The following is a 7,000-nucleotide window of genomic DNA, read 5'->3' on the forward strand; positions in this document are numbered from 1 at the left end:
TTGACATTAGGAATCAATTATCATATGAAAAAACAATAAGATTACATTTCTGATGTAAATTAAAAAACAAAATAGTAAAATAAAATATGTAGTTTTCTTTACGAGTCTAAATGCATTGCATAGATTGGATGAACCAATTTTAATAGCAACAATGTTCCTTTTAATAACTGGTGCTTTCTTTATACAAGCATTCAGGAAATGCTGCAAAATCCTCCTGGCACCCTTACAAATGAGCAAATCTAGGCGATTCGAGTGTGGCTATCCAGATCTTTGTATGTAATCTGAACACAGGGTTAGGCAAGATTCACAGACAAGTGGCGGGTAAACGCAATTCTCAACATGAATGCTTATACTCTATTGCTGTGCTGAAAAAGGTATTCATGACCCTGCATTTAGATTACCCACATCCTCTGCCATGTTGTGCATTCAAGGGCTAACTAACAGATATGTTATGGGATGCTTTTGCTAATGTGAAAAACATTTCCAGTGTGGTATTCATCAAGGTTGTCAGGTTGGGTCTCTACTGTTTAAAATGTTTACTGATGACCTACAGCTAGATTTAAACTAAGCCTGTTTGCCAATGTATTCTTAAGTCTCAGCAGTCACAACAAGAGAAATCCCAAAACTCTAAAGTTTGCGGAGCAACTGTGGCCATCTAGGAGTCAGAGGGTACCCTGCCAGTGGTCAACAAAGAGTAATGAGGGTGGTGAAAAATTAGATAATGACCTGGAGGAGGGTAAAGAGAAGGTTTGGAGGGGGCATGTTGTAGGACAGAAATCATTAGTTGCAGGATATGTGTGGAGAGAGCAGGCGCGGATTTATGGATGGGCCTGGATGGGCACAGGCCCATCCAGATTGACAGGTGGCCCTCCCAATCAGATTCATGAAAATAATAATACAAAGGAATCCAAAAATAATTTATTTTTAGTGTCCAATTGTCTATCCTTGAGAACATTTAGAATTTAAAATATATACAGGTTCTACTAAAAAGCATCACGTTGGCGCCATCAAAGTGGCGTTTTTTTGCACCATTAGCTAGCTGCACCATTAGCTAGCAGCCCAACTGAACTAGCTATGGCAAAACAGTTGTCTTTGACTCACTTAAAAAAAAAAAACACGTCTAGACAATGAACAACTTTTGGACCAGGCCGTGCCTAGGGAAATTCCGGAGTGTTCGCAGCAGCAGGATGGTTGTGAGACGTTTGGTGGCTCTGGGAATGCGGGTGAAGCGGCCGCATCTTCATCCATTCTCGCTAACGTTAGCATGCAGGCTGCACTCCACCGCCACAGACCGCCATCGGTATCCAAAGAGACACAGGGACGCCTTTGGATCTATCGGCCATGGAGGAACCCGCCACTCAACCAAAGCTAGAAAAATTTCCAGCTACTACCTTCATAAGTGGAAAATCCCGCTCATTCAACAGAAACTGGTATGAGAAATTAAAATGGATTGAACACAGTAAAGAACGGGATGCAGTGTTTTGCAAGGATTGTAGACATTTTCCGGAGATGCACACAGAATTTACATTTGTGAGAGATGGCTACAGGAACTGGAAACGTTTTGAGATCATCCATGCTGACTGGACGCCTGAACAATTTGACACTTTTGTCTTATGAAAGAGGACTTATTGACAGTTCGACTTATGATGACATTATCAATGTGTTCAACTCAAAGCCCAGGAGACTCCGCCTTGTGTAGCAGCTCCGGTAAGAAGAGGTGTTTTTAATGCTGGCCTGTTAGGATTACTTTTTCTGAAATGTTGCTCTGAATATGAATACATTTATTTTTATTATAATGTTCAGTTTGAGTCTAGCTCTACTCTTATAACGAGTTATGCAGTGTTAGATGTTATTTGCCTATTTCTTATTTTATGTGTGGAATTACTCATCTGACAGGTGTCTCTCAGTCATTTCGATCTGAGAGAGATAAGTATTTGACGAAGTGTTCCTCTTCTAAACATAGTTCTAATGTTTAATGCACATAGCATGACTACAGTATGTTGTGAAAGATCGATGTAAGACAGTTGTAATGTGTAAAGTCGGAGTCTGTACCATTAGGTGTTTAAATGCTTTTGTGAGGTTTAGCATCGTACTGTTGTCAACTGTTTTTTTGAAGCGCTGCCTCTATCTCGGAGGCCCTTTGTGCACTGCTACATTATGGGAAATGTAGTTTTACTGTGGGATTTGTATAAAATGTGGAAGATGTTTTAATACTGTTGTGTATGTGCATATATATAGTCACCTTGGTTAACTGTAATGGATTAGACATGTGAGTCAGAGCATGGTTGTTTCATTTTGCGTATCCCTCACAATAGTCTGAGAAGAGGGGATGCAATCCCTGTCACGTATTGTATATTACAGAAGATTTCTTTCTTTCAACTAATAGATGTTATTTAGACCTTTTCATTGTTATTTCCTGTTATATGCATTAGTCAGTATTTGGATCTGAAAGAGACAGTAGTTTGAGAAGAGGGTGTGAACTGATGCAGTCCCTGTCACGTGTTATTACAGACTCAGTAAAGAAAAGGATCCAAAAGAAGCTGTGGGTGACGTGGTATTTTTGTGTTGTGTCCTGAGTCCACTGCATATATGTAACCTTAAAAACCGAGGCCCATCCAGACATTCCTAGGCCCACTTATTAATGACGTTCTGTATCCGCCACTGGGAGAGAGTGGGAAAGTGATTCATGCAATCACGTGTTCAGCGTTTGAGAGACCAGTGGATTCAAAAGGTGCAAATATCATCATCAACCTTCCTTTCAAAATGAATTACAGTCAACACACGTAGCAGGAGGGGAAGACCAAGCTGGCCAGGAGGTAAGGGCAAAGTTAGAGTCAAAGGATGTGGAGAGGAAAATAAAGTAGGCTTTAAGGAAGTGGAATCAGGACAGAAAGGGAGATGGGAGACATGACTTGATGGAACGAGAGAGACGCAGACGATTGCCTGGGTATTAGCTAAGAGGGTTGGTTTGGAAGAGACAAGAGTGGAGACAAAAGTAGTCAGTCAGGACAAAAAGTTTAAACTGAAGTAATATGATTTGGGGGGAAAAAGTTTAATATTTTCTCCAAAATGTGTGCCACAATTATTGGAACCTTTAAAAAATATTTCAATAAAATCTCTCTGAACTACTGTATATTCCCACTTATATTTAGCTTTTTTTTAAGTTCACATGAGTGATTAGGATCACTTAAGTGGTAAGCCATTACTTCCTGTTTCATTGGGGTAAACATAGAAGGTGACACATATGCTAAATTTCCATAGTCAACCATCACTATGGAAAAGAGCAGCACAAATCATAAAACAGCCATAAGAAAATAGATAATTGTTTGAAAATGCCCACTAAATGTCCACTATCAGGGTAATAATTAAAAAGTTTAAAGTCACTGGAGATGTTAACAATAGACCTGGAAGAGGATGTGTGTCTATATTGACCCCACACACAATGAGAAAGATTGTTCAAGTGGCCAAAGCATCTACAAGGATAACAGCTGGAGAATTGCAGACATTAGTAGGGTCTTGGGGTAAGAAAATCTCCAAAACTACAAACCGATGCCACCTACATAACCACAAGTAGTTTTGGAGGGTTGCCATAAAAACGCCTTTGCTGTCATCAAACAAACTCAACCACCTACAGTGTGCCAGACGTTACTAGAACTTTCAATGGAACCAGGGTCAGATGAGACCTAAAAAGAACTTTTTAAAAACAAACAATATATGTGGGTTTGGTGTAGAGACCATATAGCAATGCAGAAAAGTCAAGTTTTTGATGTGAGGTATGGTGGTGGATTTTTTATGTTGTTGGGCTGTTTTTTCTTTTCCATAGGCCCTGGACAACCTATGATACATGGTACTCCAAGTACCAGCAGATATTATATCAAAACCTGAATGCCTCGGCAATCAAGCGTTTGGATCTTCCAGCAGGACAATGATCCAAAGCACACCTCAAAAGCAACACAGAATCTCTGAACACAGGATCAAGGTTTTACCATGGCCATTCCATTCCACAGACCTAAACCCCAAACAAGCGTAAACAAGCATGTTTCTGAAGTATCTGGAGAGATTCTGTAAGGAGGAATGGTCTCAGATCCCTGCCCATGTGTTTTCCAACCTGATTACACATTATAGGAGAAGAGTCAGAGCTGTTATCTTGGCAAAGGAAGGCTGCACAAAGTATTAAATGAAGGGGTGCTAATAATTGTGACACACATTTGAGAAAGTAATTTTATTAACAAATGTTTTTCTTTCAAAGTTTTTAAATTTGAATTAAAAGGTTAGATTTTTGTTAATATTGCAAGGAAAGATCAAGAGGGTAAACAATAAAGACACCTTTTTCACAGCCTTCTTTGCTCATACTTACCCAAGGGTGGAGGACACTGTAGTTCTGCGGTTTTGTCCTGATTTTGTGGTCTGTCCCTATGTGATTTTAATGTCTCTTTGTTAGCACTGTGCTGTTGCCATGTGTGTTGTCTGTCTCTTATTTAATCCCAATACCATTTCCCTACAGGAGGCTTTTTTTTCCTCCTTTCCTTACCAGCCTTTACTGTAAATAACAATGTTATTAATTGACTTTCCTGGTAAAATAAACATTAAATAAAATAATTAAAGCTAGTAAAGATGAGACTAATTGCATTGCCAGCCGTGGGAGGGGCCAAAAATCAAAGAAGGAAGAAGTCGCCCAGTTACAGTAATTGGGCTACTTCATCCTCCCGAAGTCTGCCTTTGATTCATTTTTTTCCACCTATTTCTTTCTACTCTTTTCCTGTTTTGAAGTGGACTTTCTAGGTTCACGAGGCAGGAAATGCACTGGATATCATCTTTTGTGGTGAGGTTTGTGTGGAAATTAGCTTAGAAAGAATAGCATGAAGTAAAAAGTCTCCATGGGTAGACAATAGATGACATCAATGTTAAGCTTGAACGGACAGGTGATATTTGAAGACATATGCCACTACCCCCATCACAACCAGAAACCCCCAAACTGAGAAAAGAATCTGATAAAAGGAGAGCAGCTGAAGTAGCAGTACGTTTTTTGGCTTAACCATGGCTCTTTCAAGGTCAAAACATCAAGAGCCTGAAGGGCATTATAGGCCAAGATGGCCTTGTTAACTGCAATTGGACATTATGAAATGCTACCAGAGACCATGAATTCCACATGGGTTGTACAGGTAAGGGTGAAATGATTATTCTCTGGAGGGTGGTGTGGCAGACCTTTCAGTTTTGGCACCAAAGCAATTCTATAATCACCAGTTCCATGGAGACCAGGTGAACAACATTGTCTATGAGTTCATACACCTTCCAGGTCAATTGTCTGGCCAAAGCACAGCAACCGTGTGTATTGCCTTACGGCACAGCAAGAGTAAATTGCTGCTAATATTTTAAACATTTTATTTACATTTTATGTTAATGTTATTTAAATTAAATGGTGTTCACGACAATTGATATGTTCTAAATAGGTTCTTTGTTAGTTCCATTTTCTGCGAGAGACATTGGAGTTTGTCTTCTGGGAACGTAACACAATCACATTCTTTCTAAAGAGACGCTGACTTGCCTGCCACTCACACCTCATTGTGAAGACACAACCAATCTAAATTCACATGATTCATGCCACACACAGACATCAGTCTTTATGCCATTATGTTCTGGGATTGGTGGGTAATTTCCACTTCTAATAGTTAATGACTCAGCGGGACCAGCAGTGTTACAAAGCAAATGGCTGTCCCCTGAACCCACACACCCACAGCTCCACTATCTGGGGATAATGGGTCTGTGTTCTATCCCAAATGACCCTGACCACTGTCACTATTGCTCTTTACCACATCCAAATGGGGCCTTCCGCTCACATCGGACCAAGAACAAAGGAATTAAAATAAAGAATAAACTGTAGTGACAAAAGTAATCTGAAGAGATGTAAAATATTAAATATGGTAAGAGTGTTGGCATCACACAGGGTTTCTGGCTGGTGTGGGAGAAGGACAAAGCCTTGTCATTATGATTATAAAACAGTGTAATAATCAAAACACAAACATTTATTAGTATTCATGAACCATTTGTCCTTTTGTGACAGATTTCCAATGGGGCTTTCAATGAGCCCCACCAACTTCCATAAGACAGTTTTATAAATTGTGAATAAATTCCTATCTAAAAGTGACTAAATGTGTTTCTCTTACTTATGTTCTGGGTTTACAACCTATATTAAAGTTGTAGTCAGGAAATTTTGAATTCAAATTTTTTTTTTGCCTGCCCTATTGGGCTGTATGTGCAATATGTTGTTGATATTTCGACTATCACTATCACAACTCAATCAAGAAATTACAAGTTTAAAGTGAGTAGTATTGATGACTAAGCATAACTCGGCATATACTGTACATGACATAGCACGTTTTCAGGGATGCTTTTTGGCTTGACAGTGCCAATTTAACAACCAGTGGCCATAACCGTGAACTGCAACTTTAAGTTGTTCCCAAATCTATCTGCGGATATAGAGTGGATATAAAAAGTATACACACCCCTGTTAAAATGCCAGGTTCATGTGATGCTATATTTTCTCTACTTGATGATGACTGTCTTGGTATGTCTAATGCTTTGGAAATTATTTTGTACCCTTCTCCTTTCAACAATGAGATCCCTCTGATGCTTTTGCAGACCATGGCTTTTGCTCTGAGATGGGACTAAGAAAATTTCATGAAAATCCTACTTGAACAGCTGAACTTGATTTGTGATTAATCACAGTCACTTTAAATGATGGCAGGTGTGTAATGACTTCTATTTAACATGAGTTTGATTGTGATTGGTTAATTCTGAACACAGCCACATTCCCAGTTATAAGAGGGTGTGCACACTTATGCAACCAGGTAATTGTGAGTTTAAAATTTTTTCCCCCTCAAAGATTTCAGTTTGTTTTTCAATTGAATTGTTCACATTATAGGTCACATTAAAGGAGGAAAAAGTTCTGACATGATTTCTCTTTGTCACATTCTTTTACATCACAAAGACCTGGCATTTT

Source organism: Esox lucius, chromosome 6 (assembly GCF_011004845.1).
Source record: "Esox lucius isolate fEsoLuc1 chromosome 6, fEsoLuc1.pri, whole genome shotgun sequence".
Taxonomy (NCBI): Eukaryota; Metazoa; Chordata; class Actinopteri; order Esociformes; family Esocidae; genus Esox; species Esox lucius.